At 45.5% G+C, this 24,773-nt stretch overlaps 2 long non-coding RNA genes across 6 annotated transcripts in view; one reads left to right on the top strand and one right to left on the bottom strand.

Annotated features, from left to right (window-relative positions):
- Positions 1-24,773, top strand: part of LOC308459755 — a 239,035-nt gene that overhangs the window by 5,619 nt on the left and 208,643 nt on the right. The window contains exon 3 of one of the 3 annotated variants that reach the window (XR_013978305.1): positions 11,139-11,295. The exons of the other annotated variants lie outside the window; for them this stretch is intronic. This is a non-coding gene — a long non-coding RNA (uncharacterized lncRNA). The remainder of the gene's footprint in view (positions 1-11,138; positions 11,296-24,773) is intronic. 3 annotated transcript variants of the gene reach the window in all.
- LOC308459756 lies at positions 5,449-23,947 on the bottom strand. Of its 3 annotated transcripts, XR_013978309.1 has the most exons (5): positions 23,857-23,947; positions 9,456-9,621; positions 9,229-9,355; positions 6,135-6,777; positions 5,449-5,723 (listed from the first exon to the last, which is right to left on the bottom strand). It is a non-coding gene; the product is annotated as an uncharacterized lncRNA (long non-coding RNA). The 3 variants fall into 3 exon arrangements; XR_013978308.1 differs by having other exon boundaries at positions 5,449-6,777; XR_013978310.1 differs by lacking the exons at positions 5,449-5,723; positions 6,135-6,777 and adding an exon at positions 7,168-7,291.

Genomic DNA, 24,773 nt, shown 5'->3' with positions numbered 1-24,773 from the left:
ACATCTGTGCAATCTTAATTTATTTTTTCTAAGGGGTCCTCACAAGAAAGCTTCTCACACAAAGAAAAGCCAATCTGCAAACCATTCCTTGAAACCTGGCCTTTCCTGTCTTGTTACTGAGTGAAATCAATAGGCAGCTGTGGATTTGTTGACCTGGACACGATAGTGGAACAGTAATAAGAAATAAAAAAAAATGAACCCCCCCCCCGATAATAGATCCCACCCCCACTTCAGATGCAGAAAGTAGGAAAACTATAAAGATTGGAGGACTCTACAGTCTTCCATATAATGCTAGAGAATGTCATGTTGAGAAAGGGCATGGGCTCCCCACATCACCACTCCTTAATCGTCTCATATTTTCACATACACACACAGACAAATCATATTAATCAAATCTGCTTTCAGCGGTATGAAAAGGGCAGCTTGAATGGATCACAGCTTAGGAGGAAATTCAATACAGAAGAGAACCTTGGCTACATATAAGCCTAAAACTTTGAAAAAAAAATCCCTTATATTGCGTATGATCTTCAATAGCCATATCAATTATGTATCAAAGAGCTGCCAGTGTCTTCTGTGTGGGTGTTAGATAGCCAATGAGGGCACCATAGGAATCAATGATTAGTTAAGGACACTGCTTCTTCTAATTTGATTTTGTGCAACTGACTATGGAAAAAATAATACAAATAAAGGGCGGGTTAAATAAATTGTGTCATGGATGCTAACAAGTCCCATAAAAGCCCCTTTGACTACTCTGTGTAGTCAAAGGGATGGGATGTTGTATTTCTCTGCCACTACCATGTACCCACTGTTTAATATTGCAACCTTTACTGTACCTTGGTAAAGAGAATAATAAGTAGAAAGCTGTGAAAATTCACTGAGAGTTGTATTCTAAACTCAGCTTTTCTCATCTTTCACAGCACTAAGAAGCATGCTTTCCTATAACAATGCAGTCACCAGAAAGTGATGCATAAAACACTCCTAAGAAATGATAGCTCACCTTTGAAATTCAACACACCCAGTCATTCCTACCTTCCTGTCCATAGAACTTCATACCTTTTATTCCTAGGCCCTTTGTGTTGATAGCTTATTGATGACACTAAGCATTAGAATGTTTATGAACGTTCCAAGACATCACAGCAGCTCAGTGACAGAGGTGGAGCTCATTTCAGCAAATTAAAGCTACTGGCACACGGTGATGCATGCCCGAGTGCACTGAAACATTGTTTACTTCCCTGCTGCAGCAGTACCTATTTATCTACTTTCATTGGTATGCTTTCAAACTGCTAGGTTGGTAGAAGCTGGGACACACCGTTGTGCGGATTTGAACCGCTGACCTTATCTTGGCAAGTCCAAGAGGCTCAGTGGTTTATACCACTTCTACCTGCAGGATTTGTTTCAGAGGGTGGGACTGGGAGACTATAACATAGCATCTTGGCTGCTTCTGTTGGCTGGAGATCTGAGTTGCAAAAGTTGGAGAAGTGTGAATTTTGAAGGATAGTTGTATGTTAATTCGCTTCTTGTTTCAGAACATGCAAATTAGGTAGGTTCACCTTTAAATGTGAACCAAATCAAATTTATTTCCCATTCCTACTTCATGCATAGGACTGCGCTCAAAAAGCCATAAAATTCCACAGGTACTTGTCAGGTCTCTGGAGACTTTCCTTTGGGATTCAATGTAAGCATGAAATTGCAAGGTGTTGCAGCTGTTGTTCAGATCTACAGTGGTACCTCGGGTTAAGTACTTAATTCGTTCCGGAGGTCCGTACTTAACCTGAAACTGTTCTTAATCTGAAGCACCACTTTAGCTAATGGGGCCTCCCACTGCTGCCGCGCCTCCGGAGCACAGTTTCTGTTCTCATCCTGAAGCAAAGTTCTTAACCCGAGGTACTATTTCTGGGTTAGCGGAGTCTGTAACCTGAAGCGTATGTAACCTGAAGCGTATGTAACCCGAGGTACCACTGTATATGGAATGCTGGTGAAAACTGTCAATGATATCTGCTGTGCCAAGCCAGGAGAAGTATGTTGTACTTGGGCAATCGAAGTGATCTGTTCAGTGCAGGATCACACTCCAGGATTCTTCGTGTAACCGCTTTATATCTGGTCCACTTGAGAAGATGTCGTCATGTGTAAAAAGCACTCATATTTGAAGATGCCTCTACCAAATATTGAGCAGGATATTGATTTCCTTGCACTGGATCAAGGGCTCTGGGCAAGCAGTCTGTCTCCAACCATTCCATTCAGCCCTATAACTCACTTAACTGATCTAGCACAGATTGTTTGACAGGTCTTGTTTTAAAGACATTCAAAGGCCAGTCGCTCAAAAGAGCAGGCTTCTAAAAATTGCTACCAGGAATATGGGACATTCCTGAAGCCTCTTTGAAACACATCCACTTCTATCCAGTCTGCAAAGGAAATCTGCTAATAGTCAATGCATGGCATTAGGAATGGAATACAACCACGAAATTGCAGCCTTCAGACTGGAATGAAAGATGGGTTATGTCTGCTCCATTTCCTACTCTTAGATAATTATTGTCTTTATTGCAGCCCTTTACTGAAACGTCTGAAAGGGAAATTATCTGGATGGTTCTTGTGATGTCACTTTAGATTTGATTGTGCTCTTGTTTTATTTGTAAGGGCAGCTAAAGTTGCCACTGGCATCCTCTCTGTTTCCTAAGGGGTTTGGTGCCTGCCATTAAAAATGGACACTGATTGACACTTACAGTGCAATCTTACACAGAACTAAGTTACTCTGAGCTCAGTGAGACTTTCAATATAGGATTGCAGCCTAGGTGTACTGTGTATTAGAAGCATGATATCACTGAGAGTACAAAGTACACGGAAATTCTAGGGAAGAACAGATTACTAAGAGTTAGGGTTAGTCCACATGGGCACTTTGACTGTTCTTTTCATTCTTGGGTGCATGGTTGTGTGACGTACTGGGGGCAGGCTGGGTTGTTCTCTTATATACCTGCTGGGATTGACAAGGCATCTCATAAAATGAAAATCAGATGGGGGGACTTGAGGAAGCTCACCTAACAATGTTTAGAAAAAATAGGATAAGACAAGAATTTGTTTGTATTGATTGTTTTTCTGTTTGTGTTGTTTAGTTGTGTTATAAAATGAATTTAAAAAAACGGGGGGGGGGAGGGATTGACAAGGCATCTGACCACCCTCACTTGAATATCATAGCTCTCCTGTAGTTGCCAAACCAATTAACCAACTAGAACCTGGAGACTCCAATTGAGAGCATTCCATGTCAAGAAGGAGGGCAAGTGGGCACTCTATCAAATGACAGGGCAGGGGTTACATGGAGCAGGGCATTTTCACTGGTGCTGCCCATTGTATGCCTCACTCTTCCCAGACCTGCTCTCTTTTGGCCTGTATTTTGGAGCTTTATAATTTAGGAAGACTTTGGAAGAACTGGTTGACATGTCTTATTAGTTGCTGAGGTATGAGCAGATTTTATTTGCTGCTATTCTGTGCTTCTGGTGCACCAGGGTTTACACCAGCATAATGGAGTTGGCCAGGATGCCAGAAGGGATGCAGTTTATGAGCTTTTTCCATTATCTGCACAGCAGGGGGTGTTCAGTCAACAGTGCAAAGGCTGAGCTGAAGCATTCCCTGCTGGTCACCTGCTTTCAGCAATAGGGGTCGCTCTTTGGTAGTACCCAATTGGTTAGCTGTCAGATTCTAGAGCTCCCTATTGGTGGTTATTAGGTAATTCACAAAATACAGAGTCCATTCATAAAACACAGTGTTCATTCATAAAGCAGTAACATAAATCTCCATTGCTACATATTGGGTGTATATTTCAGTGGTTGAACGTACAAGTTTATGGCCATGCTGTAGTGTAGTGCTTATGCGACTGTGAGTAAAAGGTGGCTGGGCTCATTGTCTCGGGGTTTGGGGAGGAAGAGGTGACAAAACTGATTTCCAGTAAGTGCCCCAAATTAATCTCTCGTTCCTTGGTATCCAAAAACTCTGCTCCAAGTGTGATCTATCTGAGAACCAAAATTGGTTTCCATTTGGAGCAGGGCCTTTTCAGCGATGGCTCTTACAGCTGTAAACTGCATTCCCTTCAGAGGTTTGCTTATGTTCATCTTTGTTCTCTTTAAAACATAAAATAGACGGATAAAATTGTTTCTTACTCCTTCAGAACTTTGAGAATTGGAATCAAATGGAAATATGTTTTTGATTTGTTCCCACTTGAGACTGGCCCTGTGTTGTACTTTACAGAGCCCAGTCCTCCATTTGAAGGGCTACCTGTTTGAAGAACACTCTAGTCCAAGTCCAGCAGAATGAGTACAACACAGGTCACCTGGTTAGACATCCCCACTATGGTGATGGATATGGTATTTATATTTAAACTACAACAATTATGTCTACATTTGCATCTATATAAATTAACACATGCAGATTTTATGTAAAGCTGTTTCCTGCTTTTCTTGGTGATGTGTTTCTTTCTCTTGGGTTGAGTCATAATTGGCTACCTGATTGGAATTTGTTTCAAATTATTTTGCTTATTCATTTTGAAATTTTTGTTTTAGTATCTGTGAACAGTCTTGGGGACACTTTCTTCTTCAAAGGTAGCATAAACAAGTAGGAAAAAAATTAGTAATTTTGAGGGCACAAAGCCTTTATTACCTTGCCTCTGTTCTGAAACACCATGGCTTTCTTCCACTCTTCCACTGCTCTTGTTTCTTCATGTCTTTCTATTTTAAATACTTAAATTTTCTACTGCCCAGGCCACCTACCTTGGTTAACGTGGCAGCTTTCTTTCAGATACTTTCTGGCTGCATTAGAGCCAGTGCAGAGTTTTTCTAGCTTCCTGGTCCCATGAGATGACTGCTAAACCACACAGGATCTGTACTGCATGCTTTCCCTGGGATCAGGAGGTCATAAATAAAACTCTCATACTGTATTGCTTTTAAATGTATTGTGTTTTGAACTGCTGCCTTTCTTCCTTTTTGCAGCACTCTGCCAGGATTGTAAAAGGCCTGTGAGCCAATAAAATCCTGATTAGGCTGGATAGTCAGTGTGTTTATTTCACTGTAAACTTTTCAACATCCCTAAAGCAATCGCCGCTAGTGCTTTGAGGACTGCAGAAAACACTGAAAATGCATGAAGGAGGGAACACACACACACACAGAAAAACACACTTTCATTTCAGGGACAATCATATTTGCATACCTTTAAGCTGGTCAAAAACTTATAGCAAAACCAAAGGGAAGAAAAGGAGGACTGTGAGCTGAGAGTGGGGCATAGTTTGAAAATCTGCTCAGCACTTTAATTCCCCCCAGCACATCCAGAATGCTTATAAAAGCCTTTGTCCCGAGTTCTAATTACCTTATGTGAGAATCCTATTCATGTTTTCTGCCTCTAATTCCCACCAAAAGGAGGAGATGCAAATGAGAGTACAGCTATTCAAAATGTGTAGAGATACTATTCAAAATGTGTGGAGATACACATATGATATAGTGAGAAATGGCCGCTTACCTCTCTCCATGGTGAGTGGTAGTTGCGGCCCACCACAACGCCTCCTCTCCCCGCAGAGCCTCGCCATTTTACAAGTGGCCATTGCCGCTCCTCCCTGGCTGCCACGGAGGTGCGTGGGCCTCCACCAAGCCCACCATTCAAACTGGCCTTTCTGTGGTGGTTTGGAGGGTGGGGTTTTGGGAGCAGACCTTAGGGATGCAGTCTTCCCTCAGGTCCATTCCTAGGCACTGCTGTTGTTCTTTTAACACCCTTTTTCTTTCCAGCTCAGCGGGCTTTGCTATGGTCTTTGGATGGCTGCTATATTCGGAGCCAGGAAGGAATTTTCCTTGTGCTGCAGGTTTTGTCTTCACTGTAGCACTAGTTTTGGCGGTTTAGGCCTTGGGCGGAATCCTTAGTCTATCTCCTAACCTTTGGGGGTGAAGAGGTGACTCGTCCCCCTTCCAGCGGTGGCATTTATAGGGTACCCTGTTAGAGGGGTCTTGAAGTCTCTGTTCATAGAGCAAGAAGCAGGTCATAGAGCTTCCCCAGTGCTTAGGGTTGGGCCATTCATGTAAACCTGAGTTTTGTGATGGCCCCTTCTTCCCCCAAGCAGACCCTGTCATGCTTCAGACCCTCCACTAGGAGGCTGAGAGGGATACATGCCCAGGGCCTATGCCAAAGATTTACCTACCTCTGAAATCAATAAAGTTGTGGCCTTTTAATCCCTGACCATTGTGGTGTCCATTTATTCATATACCCCAGATGGCCAGGCTTTGCAGGGACAGGGACTCCATGGCTGCTCACACAATGCAAGGCAAAGGCATATGTATTTAAATGAGATCACTTGCATTGGAGACAACAGACTTCACAACTCCCTATCATTTAAAAAAATATATAAATAGGGGAGAGGATGATTGAAAGAGAGAGATTTCTCCGTCCAAAAAACTCCACACACCTGATGAAATAACTATTTTATGGTATGCATTTGACTCCTTCAAAGGAACTTTCTCGAAAGTGGGCATACTGTTAGGATTTCATATAGCAGATACCTCTCCGTATTTTTCTTTTCTTTCCAAAGGCTAAGATGTGTTTCTAAAGGAACACAATCAAGTTGCCAGTTTAAAATTCAGTATGGCATTCAGAGAGTCTGGTCTCTGGTGCTGACCTCCTGTCATTTTCATCTGTAACATGAAGGTGGCACCATGATAAAGGAGCGGCTAAGAGACAAGATAGGGAGATTAAATTGAAGGATCCAGAGAGTTGTAGCAGTGTGCAGCATATAAGCAGGTATGCATAACAGATCTAAAGGATAAAGACATAAGATAACAAATAGTAGGAGATATGGTGCTGAACTGGGGCAGGAGGAGAGAAAGGAGTTTAAACTTATTGCAAATAAAATGGCAGGATTCGTGGGAGGGATTAGGGTGAAATGATGACAGCGGCATGGTTGGTTGGTGACTGCGGATTCAATTACCATATCAAACATAATCTCTCCAGATACTTAGAAAGTTGGGGCAATCTTAATCTCTTTTAGTATTTTAACTTTTGTATGTTTTAAAGTAGGGTTGTAATTTTTTTCTTAATTTTCCTTGTATCTTTTGTAAATTGCTTTGAGGTTGTTGTTTTACAGCCAAGCAGTGTATACCATAAATTTTATGAAATAAATCAATTAAATTTCTTCTATGAATTGTGTTTATTAGGCTAACACTGTCTATTCTAGCTTTGCCCAGCTTGGTTCCCTTCAGATGTTTTGAGCTATAATTCCCATCAACTGCAGTGTTTGCAAGCATACTGTCGGAGCCTGATGGAGTTGCATCTAAAACAATATGGAGGATGGAAGGCTGGTCTAATCAGTCTGCAACCATTCAAGCATAGGCAGCATATGCAAATCTGTTTGGGATTGTCGCTGAAGAAGGGCATATAATTGCTTCCTTCACTTTGGATAAAAATGCAATCTTGATTGCTACACCTCTTAAAATTTGGATGTGATTGGGAACACATGAACAACCCTTAGCCAAGACCACATAGTGTGTAGTGTGTTATCTGTATTTTGAAAGCTGAATTTTGCAAGAATTCTGGAATTAAAAGTAATCCTCTAGGCAATATCCACAGTGATGTAATCTATTGCCATTTCCTGTTTATATAACTGGTACATCATGATGAGTTAATCAAAATACATGGCTCCTGCTGATTAGCTGTGCAACTAATGAATTGTGCAGTAATAGAACTAGTAAAAAAATGGTCATACAGTTTTAAAAGGATTTCCTTTTGAGGCTTGCCTTCATATTTTACAGGATTTTGAGTCCCCCACCCTTATAATTACACAAATTGGGCAGAGAACTGCAGTTTGAACATGATAATATTATTCACTGCAGATACCAAGTATCTTTTCCACCTCCAATTCTGCGTAAACAATAGTTTTGGCATGTGATTTTGTGGGGCCAGATAAGTTGTTATGGTTTCTAATCTTTGGATGTTCTGAGTGTGTTTTGACTGTCACATCTGGAGAAGAATGAAAAGTGAGCCTGCTTGGCTTCAAATGATGACCCAGAAGTGTTAAGGAGGCAGCAAACCAGCATGGGTATGGAAGGTAGATACATAGGGGATTTTTTTGTGTATTGGGTTGCAGGCTTAATAAAGGACTTACTTTTGGAATAAGCATTCATAGAGTAGGATGCTGAGGAAACTTCCAGACTTGCTATAGAGTGGGTGGAATTCACTTGCATATCAGCAAAGTGGATTTGACAAAAGTGGCACACAAAAAGGACATGGACTTTTTGAAGTAAGGAAAGTGATGGGGAAATGCCATGTAAAGGGATAACAAGTGATTGTCACAACATTGTATAACTTCCCCGAAAACACAAACAAATGCTCAGTATTTGGCAATCTTGTATAGCCTCCCTGTAAACGGTGTTGCAGAAAATCAGGATGAATACTCAGTAAACATAATTTTGAAGCAACCTTTGTTTCACTGAGTTAAACTGAGTTATGTTTTAGATTAGTCTACAGAAAACATTCCTCATATAGCACATCATTTAATGCATGAAGATACAATATAAAGAAAAAAGCTTTTAAAGCAAAAATTGGAGATTAATTGAAAGTTGTCAAGTATTGAAATTGACCCAAAAGTTTGACAATAATATAAAACATCCAAAAGGACCAAGAAAGAATGCAAGAAAAAGTGGAACCACTAGGTAACAATATCAATAAACTTTGTTGAGTCTATGAAATACTAAGTGATGAAAACTGTGTTAGCTTTGTAGCTACAAACTTTAAGTAGAATATCATTTGACCAGTGTTAAGCATACTTAAGTTCCATTGATTTCTGTGGGAAACTGAAGCACATGCTAACTTCCTCCAAAAGGAATTGAATGGGATTTGGGAATCCTTCCTTTTAAAAAAAGAAAGAAATAGGGGTGAGCATTTCTGTAAATGAATTATTCTTTCTCCTAAAGTTTCAAAGATGAGTGAGGTGGTGGTAAAGAAGATAGAATTATTGTTTAAGATATAAGCCTGTAAATAGGCTATTATAAACTGGAGTGTTCTGACATGTTAGCAGCAGCTTGGCATTTCCATACAACTGGAAGAAGGTGATTATTTTAAAATGACAGATACAAATATAGTGTTCTAAGCTTTATAGCTACATTACTTATTATAGGATTTTAAAAAGGCAAACTACTAAAAACATACAAAAGCAACAAAACACACGTTAGAAAACCAGCGGTAGAAAAATGCTGGCTTTTACAGACTTACCCTTGGAATTTCATTTGGGTAGGAAAACATTTTTCCCAGGCCAGGGAATTTCTTTCTCAAATGCAGCATTGGTTTCCTCAAAACTTGCTGTAGAAAGCAGTTGCAGGGTTCTTAAAATATGTTCATTCTTTTTTAAACAACAACAACTTTGAATTTATTTTTGCACACACCTACAAAAATCAACACAATATAAATGTTGGCATTGGGTTGGATCCAGAGAAACTTACTACAATGGAATATCTTTCATTGGAGGAAAGTATGTCATCTCCTTGGGATGACTGCTGCCTCCACTGGAAAAAGACCTTCAGATTGGAAAAGTGTCTCTGGATCCAGCCTGCTGACGTTGACATGAAAGTTACAACTCACATTTAAAATACACTTCTTCCTTGACACCTGCATAAAAAAACCCCCAGTGTCATAAACAAAAGCTAAATGTTCTGTTGTGTTTATGCCATTGCTTTTTTTTGTCCAAAGACTCCCAAAAATATTAGTACAAATGAATATACAATAAAAGTTCAATCAGTACAATCAATCAAAATGACATAAAATAGAAAAATCAACAAATAGTCACCAATCGCACTGTGTCTATGGTGAAAGCACTGGATATGCTTTCACCATAGACACAGTATTCCACCTGTTTCACAACCTCTACCCTCCCAGTGCTGCTCCAGTCTCTCACCTGGGAACAAGCTCATCCTGTAATGCCCATGCCCACATCACACTCCAAAGGGTCACACCCCCTTTAGCGTCACCTGTATTGGGGCTGGCTTGCTGGCAGTGACCCAATGTCATTCTGGATAAATAAGCATCATTCCTGGAAACCAGCTATAGCCATGGCAAGTTCTTGTGCTTCATAGATAGGTCTAGTTGGCCAAACCTTTTGGCTCCTCCAGTAGGCTGCTGTTCTGCAGGTGCAGCAGAAAAGGACTGGGGAGGCTAAACTGAATGCCCATCTCCCAGCCAGCAGTAGGCCTGTTACTGCTTCCTGCCTCCTGGGCTTGTAAAACAGTGAGCTGTGAAAAGACCACTCCCCCCCTCCAAGAAAACAGCATGTCTCTTGTATTAGTGAAACTGGTAGCTCTGTCTGCAGAGCATGAGACTCTTAATTCCAGGGTCGTGGGTTTGAGCCCCACGTTGGGTGAAAATTTCCTGCATTGCAGGGAGTCAGATGAGATGATCCTTGTGTCCCCTTTCATCCCTACAATTCTATAGTTCTATGACCAAAAGAAAAAAGTCTGTGGAGGATAAGAGCTTTTGCTGGTGGCATATTAGTTGCCAGATGGAACATAGTGGATCCTCCTCCATTCAGTGTACAGTACAGGTAGGAGTTTATTATCCATGTGGCTGGGGAATCTGGTCAGTTCTTCAGTACAAATACCTGTTGAACTGTGTTAAGCTTAGAATATCCTTCTGCAGGGGAATAGAACGTGCACCATATAACATTTCCACCCTGTAGATCTTTTGCACTGGAATATAATTTGGAATATAAATACAAATAGGAGAGGTGTGCCCCCCCCCACAAAAAGCATGTTCTGTGCTATGCACAATACATGGCAATAGAAGAGACCTTGAGGGTGGAGAGAGTGTTAAACTTGAATGAGCTTTGGGAATCCTTAACATCTTCCAGGGGAAAGTATTTGAACATACTTTTGACAGTGTCTTAATGTGCTTCTTTCATCGGCAAGGAACCACATTTTACAATGCAGGGTAGATATTATTTAATTACAGGTTGAGACCAAAAAAGAGAGGAGGTGTTGATGACTGTTTAATCTCCTTATGTTATTATCTAACAAGTGGTCTTGAGAGAATACCCAACATGTTGAATTGATTCTCTCGTGCTATGCTAGCTATTTGTGTATACATAATGACAACAAGCACAATGGTGACTCTGTTGTTTGGACTTCTGCCAGCTCACTGCCACTTCCTTCACTTTGAGCTTGACGGAGGGAATGATCTTACTTCATTGGCTGTAGAGGAACTGGTGTGGACATGAGAAGAACTGACATGGACCACCTCCAGACGGTTGCGAATTCCTGGTGGGATTTAATTGCATACCAGCAAAAGCAGGTTGTGCCATTTGAGTTTATTCAGTTTATTCAGTGTCCCCCCCAATGGAATTTATACAATTTAAAAATTGACAGGAAAATGCCTTGGAAAGTATGGAATAGTAATTGCTATTAGACACGAAGTTGTCTAATGTTTTCCACTGGGCTCCTTTGGGAAGAAGGGCATGAAATTGTCGCCGGAAACCACCCCCCCCCTTCCATTAACACTTGTATCGCACAAGCACCACATTCACACACACACACGCATCTCCCCTCCCTGACCCTAGAGATGTCTCTTTAGAGGGCCATCTCTTAAAAGCCTTCCGTAAATAAGGAAGCGCTGCATTGACAACACTCTATTTAGCGCTCCGCGCCGCTCTATCTTTATTGAGAGTAGACCGGACGACCGAACTCTAGGCTAAACAGCGGCCGCCTCAACCAATCAGCATTATCGAACAGCGCCCCTTGTGGCGGCCACGCTGGTACTGCAGGCTGCGAGCGTCTGTTCCCTCACCTTTTGACAGCTCCCAATTCATTGTTTCCGAGTTCAATGGACCATGACTGATCTAATCAAAATGTTGCAAGTTGTTTCCGAAAGAGGAAAGTACTTTGAACTTCAGTGACTATATTCCTTACAAATTCACCAAAAATCAGCCGTACCATGGATTTTCACCGGACCACTTTTATTTCACTGCATACTACAAGGACTATCAAAGGGGGGTGAGCTGGGATTGATCGGCCATAAGCCTTGAACCGCGCAGTCACGTACACAACGGCCCTTCTCCGGATGGCGGGGCAACCTTGATAACCATCGGGAAGGGCTCAGACGAAATGCTATCAGGAACACAATAAACTGCATACGGTAGTGTATTCAATACAGACTCCGACAAAGGACCCTGACCGGATTCCCCTCAGGGGGCAGGAAGACTTCGCTCATTCCTTTGTTTATGGAAATGACTCATATGGGGAGGGGGAGAGGTGGTCCCTGCCGGGTGTCAGGATACTCGGATTACCTGGGTAGCTCCTCCTCGACTCCTCCTGTTCTTTAATAAAGTCATGATGTATATATGATGTAATTCTGGGGGTGTAGTCAAGGGGATTAGTGGTTAATAAAAGTTGGGGTCTCCCATTGTTCCGGGCTTCCATCTTGCTTCACCTCGTGGACGGTGGGAGCCCTGTCGCGACAGTCTTTCTTCAATAAAGACCAAGCCTACTGGCTGCTGTTTTGCTCTGTATTGCCCTGGTCGGTGTCTTCATTTGTCCAAGGGAGCCCTCGGATTTTCCGGTAACAGTATTGGCGACCGTGCTCTGGGACACTTGGTTCTCCTGCGAAGGTGAGGGGGGAGATAGAGGGGATCGGGCGCCGCTGGGCAACCTTAGCCCAGGAATCCTCCTTCCTCTCCTTGCCTCTTCTTTGCGGGCGGTAATCAACCGTCACCGGAAGCCCGACCAGGGAGAGCAAAGGCGAGGTAAAGCCGGCTAAAAGAAAAGGATCCCGGGATCTGCGGGGGACATCTTCGAACGTGAGTATGGTTTGAAGTAAAACACATTGGGAGGGGGGGTTGGAGAAGCAGTGTCCCCACGACAGCCAGACTTTCCTTCTTTCATTTCTGACGTTACCCCTCGGAGTCGTCCGGGTACGTTCAAAAAATTCTGTCCTTTTCTACCCCGATTCTCCCCTTTCGGAAAGTGGCCAGGGAAATCGCGGAGCTTTACTGTCTGACGTTACCCCTCGGAGTCGTCTAGGAACGTCAACACCTTTCTCTGTCTCTCCCCTCAATTTCTTACGCGGAGTGTGTCCGGGGAAATTGTGGTACTTTTGCTGTTTTCCGGCGTCACCCCTCGGAGTCGTCCGGGTACGCCTTAACCTATCTGTCCTTTTCTCCCCCGTTTCCCGTCTTGGAATTGAGTCCGGGGAAGCGTGGCCCTTTATTGTCTTTTTCTCTGACGTTCCTCTATCGGAGTCGTCCAGAGGCGTCCGTCCAAACATCTCTCTCTCTCTCTCTTTCTCGTCTAATTATGCAAACGAAGCCGCCCCTCCTGCCCGGCGACCTTTGTTAGGGATGACCCGGGTACGTGAGAACGCAAGGTCGTTTGTTTCCTTTCCAAACTCTCAATTTCTCGGACCTTGATCTGGCACTGCATTGCGCGAGCGTCCAGTAGGGGTTCCGAACTTAGTCTCAAAGGCTAGGCAGGAGGCTGTCGTGGAGGGTAGAAGGGGTGGCTCACGGATTGGGGCCCCACACTAGGACCAGTTGTAGAGGCAGTACTGCAGTAGAATTTGAGGATTTTGTTTGTGCATCGGGTAGAGAGAGAGACCCGTGAGTTCAAGGTTGATGTTTGAGAATTATTGATGATAGGTTAGTTATGGTTCGATAGCAGGCAGGATTAAGTTCAGTAGGAATAAATTGAGGTACCTAAATTACTGAAAGAACACTATTTTTTTATCTTCTCCCCTTGTCTTTGTGTTTTCCCCTCGTCTGTCCGTCTTCTTGTCTGTAGTGCACATCGTCCGCAAAACCCCGTTCTTGTAGAATAGAGTAATGGGAGCCCACGCTTCCCAATACTCTGACTGGACTCCTCCTGGCGACAAGGCTTCGAGGAAGCCTTGCCGCTCTGAAGAGGACTCCGATACCCCTCTGCAATTTGTCCTCCTCAATTGGAAGGAGTTGAGAGGGAGAAGGGGACTCTCAAAATCCAAACTGAGGGACCTCTGTAACATCTCGTGGGTCGCTCTTACCCACCACCTGGAACCACCTTCCCAATGGCCGCCTCATGGTTCCTTTAACCTCATAAGAATGCAAGCACTTAAGTCCCATTTAGCCGACGAGAAGCCCCGACAACTATACTACCTAAATATTTTCGTTGAAGCCCGCGAACTATTTCACCGGCAGCAGTCCCAAGTTGTCCGTCAGATGGCTGTTTTAAAACCAACCAGACCCCCTCCATATGACGAGATTAGAGCCCAAGAAGAACAATTGGATAGGACTCTCGTTCCCTTCTATTACCCCGAACCACGGGCTCCCCGACTGCCAGAACCCGGGACGGGGAACAGAACAGGATCTGGTGAAGGGGGTGCGGGACCGACAGGAAGCGTCATAAACCCACCCGCTGCTGCCCCTTCTCAAAACATACCGAATGCCTCACTGCCCGACCCATCCTTAAGCACACCCATCTTAGGGGAAAACCAAGTAGACTTGGATCTCGGACCCTTACTTAACGGGCAACTTTTAAACGGAGAAAGAGAGGGACCCGTCTCCAGCAGAACTAGGAACAGAGATAATCTGCAGAACGGGGAAATAGAAGGCGCTTTCCCTCTGCGAGCACTACCCATACCCCCAGTCAGGGCAGGAGACCCACCTCGCATGGTTTTTACTCATCAGCCCTTCCTTACTTCGGATTTGATGAATTGGTCCGATAAGATGCCCTCTTTAAGGGACGACCCTGACAAATGCCACCGCCAGGTGGCCACCATTTTCTCTACTCATAACCCTACATGGGCAGATGTGCATATGTTACTTGGGGCCCTCTTTAACGAGGCAGAAAAGAGAGAAATACTAGCAAAGGCGGGGGAGGCTCTAACCCGAGAAGGCTACCAACCAAATCGTCCCGCCTCGATGACCCCACTGACCGCACAGATGATACTTAATGACCCTGACTGGGACTATAACACAGACAACGGCATATGGGGCTTAAAAATTTTCAAAAAGGCCATCTTAGATGGAATCAAAGCTGCTGGTCAGCGAACTGTAAACTGGACAAAAGTCCAAGCTGTCCTCCAAGGGTCTGAAGAACACCCGTCCGACTATTACACCCGCTTAGTCTCTGCTATCAAAACCTGGGGCGGGATAGACCCGGAGAGTCCTCAACATGAAGTCATAGTTAAAGGCTTCTTCAAGGACCAAGCAACTGCAGATATAAGGAAAGCCCTAAACTCACACCTGGGTTACGACGGAAAGACTATAACCGAAATTCTTTCCATCGCCAAGTCAGTCTTTAATTCCAGAGACGAGCGGAGGAAGAAAGATCAGAAGCCCGACTCTCCGCGAGTGTTAGCTTATGCAGGAGCGGCTCCCCCTTACAAAGACAAAAGCAAACCAAAGGGACCCGACTCTCGAGACCGGCGCGTTTGTTACAATTGCGAGGAAGTAGGGCACATAAGAAGATTTTGCCCCCTCCTACCAGAAATTCCTAGGCCTGACTATAGAGACTTTACAACTTACAGACCAGATTATCAGGAACCCCTACACCCGAAACCCAGGGAATCGAACTTCCCATATGGACACCCTCAACCCATGACCCAGACGCAATATCGTGCGGGTCCTCCCCCTCCACAACCAAGACCCAGGAACCCCACTCCAGATCCTCAGAATCCCTTTAAAACAGCCACCCGCACCATTAATACAGCCCATGAAATGGTAATGGACGAATACCAACCGCATTGACAATCAGAAGCAGATCCCGCCTCCTTTTCTTTCCTCTGCCCGGTTTTACAACTGTCTTCTTCCGATCCCATCTGCACTATGCAAATTGATGGGCAATCCTATAATTGCCTTTTGGATACCGGAGCCACATACTCCACCCTCACGAACAGCCATTTAGCCCCCGGGGAAGAGACCAGAACTGTAATGGGACTGGACGGAATTCCTCGGAGTTGTCCTCTTTCTAAACCCGCAAATGTCTCCGTTGGACCTCTATCCGTAAAACACACTTTCCTGCTAACTTCTAGCCCCGTCAACCTCTTGGGGAGGGATCTGCTCTGCAAATTAAATGCCACCATACAATGTGGTCAGGAAGGTATTTATTTACACATGCCGAATGAGTCCATCTTTAATTTCCAAGGAGTTCTACAGGAAGCCCAAAATACCAACATTGATCTTCCGCCCGAACTCATACACAATGTCTCCCCTTCCTTATGGGGAACCGAATCCACCTCGGTAGGACTTTTAAAATCTGCAACCCCGGTGAAAGTAAACTACAGGCACGATTTGCCCTTCCCTTGCACTAAACAATACCCGCTTCCCCCAGAGGCGATTGAAGGACTCACCCCGATGATCGACGAATTCTTGAGAATGGGAGTTCTAGTCCCATGTGCCTCCCCTTGCAATACCCCCCTACTTCCCGTCAAGAAGCCTAATACCAATCCAGTTAAATGGCGCTTGGTACAGGATCTTCGACTCATCAACTCTTTTGTTATTCCGAGGCATGCCGTCGTTGCCAACCCCCACCATCTCCTCAGCACCATTCCGGAGGGAACTGTGGTGTACTCTGTCATAGATCTATGCTCTGCCTTCTTCAGCATCCCCGTACATCCCGAAAGCCAATTCCTCTTCGCCTTCACTTGGCAAACAGGGCAACTAACGTGGACCCGGTTACCCCAAGGGTATGTAGAATCCCCAGCAATTTTTTCGTCCATACTACATCAAGATTTAGCAGATGTGACCCTGCCAGGAGGCTCTGCTCTGAGGCTCTACGTAGACGACATCCTACTCTGTGGGCGTGACCTAGAATCCTGCAAAAATGACACCATAACTCTCCTAAACATACTAGCACACAAGGGACATAAGGTATCCCCGAAAAAGATACAATATTGCAAAAAGGAGGTCAAGTACCTTGGTCACATACTGGGAGAGGGCACCCGCGCTTTAACTACGGATCGAATTGAGGCAATAACAAAACTACCCTTACCTAAAACAAAAAGGCAGCTCCGGGGATTCATAGGGATGAGCGGATTCTGCCGGGCGTGGATCCCCCGCTATGGAGAATTCGCCCGCCCCCTTACAGCAATGACACATGATAACTCCCCAGACCAACTACAATGGTCCGCTGAGGCACTCGAAGCCTTTGAATCTATTAAAAGAGAACTAAAATCCTCGCCCGCCCTCGGACTCCCTGACTATAGACTACCCTTCTCTTTGTATGTACATGAGAACAAGGGAGTAGCTTCGGGTGTCCTTACCCAACCGTTCCAGGGGAGGAACAGGCCTGTGGCTTATTACAGCCTTCAACTTGACACTACAGTACTGGGAAACGTGGGATGCTTGAGAGCTGTAGCAGCGGCAGCCCAACTTTTAGAAAAGGCGCAAGAAACAGTCCTGGGACACGACTTAACTGTGAACGTTCCCCACGCTGTAGCTACCTTACTTAGCTTACAAGGGTGCCAACGATTCACGATACAACGCCTAAACAAATACGAAGCCATTCTCCTCAGTCCGTCCAACGTCACCATCAAGAGAGTAAACTCCCTGAATCCCGCGACCCTTCTGCCCCTCCCCGACGATGGCACACCGCATCATGACTGCTCTCAAATAGTTCGTCACCTCGAAAAACCCAGAGAAGACCTCGATTACCTCCCTTTAACGAACCCTGACCTCATCTTATACACTGATGGGAGCTCCAAAGTTGTGGGAGGGCAACGGAAAAGTGGGTACGCCGTAGTTACTCATAGTGACATTCTAGAAGCACGACCTGTCAATCCAAAATACAGCGCACAAGCGGCTGAACTTATCGCTTTGATCAGAGCTTGCGAACTAGGGGCTGGCAAGAGGATCACTATCTACACAGATTCTAAGTATTGTTTCGGGTTGGTGCATGCCACCGGACAAATCTGGTTACAGAGAGGGTTTCTGACTGCTGCAGGTACCCAAATCGCACACGCATCCCTAGTACAGCGCCTTATGAACTCCATCCATCTCCCTGAGGCTATTGCAGTAGTACACTGCAAGGCACATACGAAAGGCAGGGACCCGGTCTCAACTGGGAACCGAAGTGCCGACAGCGCAGCACAAGAAGCAGCCCTCGAGCCCCTCTCCACAGACAATGAGTTCCAGGGACCACAGGTTCTATCCGATATAAATTTTACTGAGATGTACCAGACTGCAACCCCAGAAGAAGTTAAAGTATGGGAAGAACAAGGGGCTCACTTGGAAAATGGCATTTGGTATTATCCGGATAAAAGACTCATAATGCCCAAGCTATGGGTACCTAAACATTTGAGAGTTCTCCATCAACGTACCCACTGGGGAAGGGAGAAACTTATCGACACGATGCAACGCTGCTGGTATGCCCCAGGTCTTACACTGGCCGCTAAGGCAGCCGTAAAGAATTGTCATACTTGCCAGAGTTTTAACCCAAAACATACCGCCAGATGCCCGCCAGGGGCCAGACCATGGGCTTTTGTCCCATTCGAAAGCCTTCAAATAGATTTCATAGACCTACCCCCGTGCCAAGCCTACAAACATGCTTTAGTAATCATAGACCAGTTGACTGGGTGGGTAGAATGTTTCCCTACTCGCAGAGCAACTGCGCACATTGTTGCAAAAATTCTGATACAAGAAATCATACCTCGCTTTGGGGTTCCCAGGCACATAGACAGCGACAGGGGTTCACATTTCACATCAGATATAATCCAACAAATTGCTACTGCCCTCGGAATCAAATGGAAATTACATACCCCATACCATCCTCCTTCCTCCGGACAAGTCGAAAGAATGAACCAGCAGCTTAAATCTCAGCTGGGAAAACTTTGCAAAGAATCCGGCATCAAATGGGTAAATGCCCTTCCATTAGTCCTCCATAACTTAAGAGCATGCCCCCGCGGAAATCTCAAACTATCTCCCTACGAACTACTATTCGGACGGCCTTCCCCAGTATATAACACCCAGTTTCCAACATCAGAACTAGAGGTGGGCGAGTCAGAGTTAACTAGATACGTAATACAACTCCAAAAACAACTCATTGATCTTCACAGATACGCAGCCTCAGGTCAAAATATTCCTCTAGATGAAAACATCCACCCGTACCAACCAGGCGATTGGATACTAGCGAAAACTTACCATAAGGTACCCCTACAGCCCACTTGGGAGGGCCCTTACCAAGTACTTTTAACCACTCCAACTTCCGTTAAGGTAGCAGAGAAGACAGCCTGGTTACATCACACCCGCTGCAAACCCGCTTCGCCACCCGAGCCTCCCTCTGACGACCCACCATACTGCACCCCAGACCGACCGCCAGACAGCGATACCGATACAGAGGACGACCAACAGACCGGACCAGATCGGGGCACGAATCGAGCCCAACAGACCGGACCAGATCGGGGCACGAATCGAGCCCAACAGACCGGACCAGATCGGGGCACGAATCGAGCCCAACAGACCGGACCAGATCAGGGCACGAATCGAGCCCAACAGACCGGACCGGACCCACCACATTCGTCAACCACTTGGACCTCCGAAATCATCCCGGCAGCCAATCAGGACGAGCAACCCCCAATTCGTCTCAAACTCCGTAAAACACACGCAGTTTGACAGCTCCACATTTGACAGCTCGGCAGTTTGACAGCTCCACATTTGACAGCTCGGCAGTTTGACAGCTCCACATTTGACAGCTCGGCAGTTTGACAGCTCCACGTTTGACAACTCCACTGTTTGACAGCTCCACTTCACAACGCTATTCACAATGACAACAACTGTACCCACCTTCCTCATCCTCTCTATCACATCTGCCCTTTCTCAACACACCATAACCACTCACATCTCATGCCCTGGATTACAAACTGAATACAAATATCTGGACTTTGGAATCGTTGATATGGTGAAAAGAGGGACACCAGACCGCCTAGGAGATTTTGACTTCTGCCTACCCGAAACCCGCGTTCTCCTTCGACATTCCATACTACCGACCCTCGCTACTCACCAAAACTGGGAACTTTTTATTCGCTCGCCCTCCTACACTCCACTTGGCAGACTCACCCTCACCACAGATGGCCCTTGGTACAGAGCCCACTGCCTCAATGGATCTTACGTACTCTTTTCTGATGGCACACTCGAACAAACTCTGAACTGGACACTTATAGACAACGGGGGTGGTGACTCAGTTTACACTGACCGGAATCACCCCACAGACCACCTAATTCATGGATTCTACTGCCAACGAGTAGACTCCGCTCCCCGCCAAACCATCCTACAAGGAGTTTGCCTCCGGAGGTACTGCTGCGTCTGGGACATCGGACTCGCCTCCGCTTGGGACGGGAAAGCGTACCTCGAGGGCTGGCATTACTCCGTTATGCCTCCGGCAGAATGGGACACTACCGGACCCCAAAGGTGCGGGGGCCTCACCACAAACCTCACCTACCTACTCCGTCAAGACCCCCTTCACCCCCCCGGTACTGCACCTCGACAAAGGGGGGAACTGTCAATATCCGAAAACCCTCAAAATAATGACTTTCTGTCCACTTGGCATTCCAACACCTACGTAAAACTGATCTCTCAAATTGCAAAACAGACAGCAACCAAAGAGTGCTGGATCTGCGCCAATGCCCCCTCACACCTCTACAGTGGCATACCATTTCTTGGAGTACCTCTCACCCTACAACAACATCTCTCTGCTAATGTGCAATCCTGGAACCTGACTGCGGTGAATCTGACACACCAGTACATCTACCTAACCGGACCCACAACAGGCGACCTTTGCCGGAAATTCAGCGGGAACGACAAGGTCATCGGCGACAGCACCTGTAAGTACACCATTGACATTGCTCTAAACGGGAGGATCACCCTGTGGCACCAAGGTAACCCCTCTATCCAACCCAGCTTGATGTCCGCATGGAAACGCGTTATGACCTTACCCAACTCCTGGAGCCCCTCCCCGGTCTCCCAGTGTTTCTTCCGTACCTTCCTCACCGGGCGTATAGACTCGTGCCTACAGGGGTTGTTCTGGGTTTGCGGCCACCGCGGCTATGTATGGGCCAGCCCCCACTCCCGCGGCACTTGTTATCTCGGTCTAATCTTGCCTGGAGTCCGGGTCACCCAAGATCTACCCTCCGGAAGGAGGCGCAATAAGAGGGCAAAAGACTTGTCACAACTCTCCGACGTAGCAGCCAATAGTGAAACTTATGGTCGGGCTCTCTTTCCCGCATATGGGGCCGGCTCCAACCACGTCGATATCCTTAAGTTAACGGACATCCTGTTAAATTTCATGGAGGAGTCCAATGCGGCTACCCAAGCTATCCTGACAGAGTTAACGGAAGTCAGGCAGACTTCGATACAGAACCGCCTTGCTTTGGACTACGTTCTCGCCTCGACTGGAGGCGTTTGTGCCCTTGTCGGGACTGAATGCTGCACACACGTATCTGATCAAACCCTTAATATTACCGGGCATCTTAACAACATCCATAAACTAACGGACGGACTTAAAGACATCCAACATGAAGGACTCTCCGATACCCAGTTGTGGAGCTGGCTACCTGGGTCTGGCTGGATAAAACAACTCCTAGGGAACGGACTTTTGGTCCTCATTACTCTGACAATCTGTATTGCTGTTTTCTGCTGCGCGATCCACTGCTTCCCGATGTGCTGTCAAGCTTGCGACTCTTGCCTTCCAACCCCTCGCTCGCGGTCGACTATCACCTACAGACCACCGGCATCAGGAACCCAGACGAACCCCATCGAAATGGGGCCCTTAAAGGACTTCCAGAACCTGGATTCTAGGTATGGCATGTCAAACTTTTATTGATTTGTGCGGAGAAAAGGATTGCGCGGCTTCCCTGCCTTCGCAATCTTATCTCCGAAGGGGGGAACTGTCGCCGGAAACCACCCCCCCCCTTCCATTAACACTTGTATCGCACAAGCACCACATTCACACACACACACGCATCTCCCCTCCCTGACCCTAGAGATGTCTCTTTAGAGGGCCATCTCTTAAAAGCCTTCCGTAAATAAGGAAGCGCTGCATTGACAACACTCTATTTAGCGCTCCGCGCCGCTCTATCTTTATTGAGAGTAGACCGGACGACCGAACTCTAGGCTAAACAGCGGCCGCCTCAACCAATCAGCATTATCGAACAGCGCCCCTTGTGGCGGCCACGCTGGTACTGCAGGCTGCGAGCGTCTGTTCCCTCACCTTTTGACAGCTCCCAATTCATTGTTTCCGAGTTCAATGGACCATGACTGATCTAATCAAAATGTTGCAAGTTGTTTCCGAAAGAGGAAAGTACTTTGAACTTCAGTGACTATATTCCTTACAAATTCACCAAAAATCAGCCGTACCATGGATTTTCACCGGACCACTTTTATTTCACTGCATACTACAAGGACTATCAAAGGGGGGTGAGCTGGGATTGATCGGCCATAAGCCTTGAACCGCGCAGTCACGTACACAACGGCCCTTCTCCGGATGGCGGGGCAACCTTGATAACCATCGGGAAGGGCTCAGACGAAATGCTATCAGGAACACAATAAACTGCATACGGTAGTGTATTCAATACAGACTCCGACAAAGGACCCTGACCGGATTCCCCTCAGGGGGCAGGAAGACTTCGCTCATTCCTTTGTTTATGGAAATGACTCATATGGGGAGGGGGAGAGGTGGTCCCTGCCGGGTGTCAGGATACTCGGATTACCTGGGTAGCTCCTCCTCGACTCCTCCTGTTCTTTAATAAAGTCATGATGTATATATGATGTAATTCTGGGGGTGTAGTCAAGGGGATTAGTGGTTAATAAAAGTTGGGGTCTCCCATTGTTCCGGGCTTCCATCTTGCTTCACCTCGTGGACGGTGGGAGCCCTGTCGCGACAGTCTTTCTTCAATAAAGACCAAGCCTACTGGCTGCTGTTTTGCTCTGTATTGCCCTGGTCGGTGTCTTCATTTGTCCAAGGGAGCCCTCGGATTTTCCGGTAACAAAATAAAACAAACACACACACACACACACACACACACACACACAGATAAAACAAACAAACAAACAAACAAACAAACAACATCCCTGCACACACAAAAATCAGAAAAAACTCTCAAAAATGGCGGACATCTGAACTCCCCACATACTGTGTAAACAAATCAAGATGAATGCGAATTTAAACAGGTTACCTGGAAGCAACCATGTATCCTTTCCTTTTCTCTTTAAGAAGGTTTGGCATGAAAGAAGACAAGGGTCTAAATGGCAGTGCTAGTCTCTCCTCATTCACATTCATTTAACCCCTCTACAGTGTCTGAAACTGCTCTAATCCATGTCAGGGTGGACATCACAACTCCAGATGTTTCATTTCCTCGGAAGTCTCTTGGGAACTTGTCAAAGACTTTCTGCAAGGCAATATAATAACATTATTTGCTTTCCTTCTTCCCTTACTTCTTTCCCCCTTCAGGCCAAGTCCTTAAGTCTTCTTATAGGGTTAGAGTAAAGCAACAGACTGAAGCTTACACCAGCAAGCACTGCACATTAATTCTGCGTACTTATGGTAGCACCTGTATTTATTATCAAACAGCATTAACAGCAGAGGGTTTCTTGTCATGTAGACAGAAGAGAAATTGTTTTCTTTGGGAAAAGGAAAGCCAAGGCAAATATGAATTACTTTATTGGAATGCAAGATGGACAGGAAATAAAATCAAAGGTCAACAGTAATTGTGGCTTTGTCTAGTAAAGTGATATCTTTACTGCACATTAATTTTCTTCCTGCCATTCCTTTGTCTCTCATTTTTGGCAGCTGAGCTCAGAGGCCCAAAATGGGAAAAAGATAATGGGTTACGATCAATGCTCGTAGACCAGACAGCTAATCTGAACTTAACCAAAAAGTCAATATTTAGCTCTACCTTATCAGCGAAGAAATGTCAAGCATAGAGGTAGACATGAACAAATTTCCAGCCGATTTCTTTCTTGCGTGCTTCTGCGGTCAAAGCTGCATGGAAGAGTTTCAGCATCAGATAAGACAAAACTGCCTTTGAAGGAAAAAGAAATGTAACAAACAGCCAACTTGCAAATGCAAGAGACTGTCGTTTATGAGGCAAAACCAACGTCAACAATTCATTCTAATCTCTCCTCACACATTCTATTGGTTACCTCCCAGTCCCTGTGATGCTAGCAGCTGATAGTTACATGCTGCAGGCCAGCCTTTAGCAGATAAGGGGAACTGTTTTCTTCCTGTGAAGCCCTCATTTATTGTGGCTGAAAAACAATAGGCACCAATGGTTTGCATTCCAAAGTTGGAAAGCTATAGTAGAGCATAGTATGGTTCTTTGTAAATGGGCAATTATAATTAAAACTTCGGCCTTGAAATGCATGGTTCATTTATGAAAATCCCAATGGTCATTCCTCTCCAAGACTGGATTCATCACTACCAAAAACAACAATAACAACAACAACTACCAGGTATATAGATACCTTTGCAATGGCATAATTGCCTGAAAGTTTTCTAATATGATGTTTCTGGTTTTCCTTGACATTCTCTGCTGTGCAGAACATAGGTAATCCCTCCCCTACCTGGCCTGGTCTCCTTGGCAACGCTTCCCCCAGGTGGGATTGGACAACTGACTGAGGTAGGCGGAGACCTCCAGGTATCACACCTGAGGGAAGGCAAAGCCAAGCCTATGCTGTTGGGGCCACTCCAGATCTAAGGGCTGCACGCGTCCACGCAAAGGGCGCCCCCCGTTTTAAGCGGGGAGCGGTCATCACAGCAAGGCAGAAGCAGTGGGCAAGTTCGTTCAGATTCAGGAAAACTGAATATGTTATA

The sequence above is a fragment of the Podarcis pityusensis genome (genome assembly GCF_964106645.2).
Source record: "Podarcis pityusensis genome assembly, chromosome: 12".
In the NCBI taxonomy this organism is placed as follows: domain Eukaryota; kingdom Metazoa; phylum Chordata; class Lepidosauria; order Squamata; family Lacertidae; genus Podarcis; species Podarcis pityusensis.
This window is presented reverse-complemented; position numbering and strand designations above follow the sequence as displayed.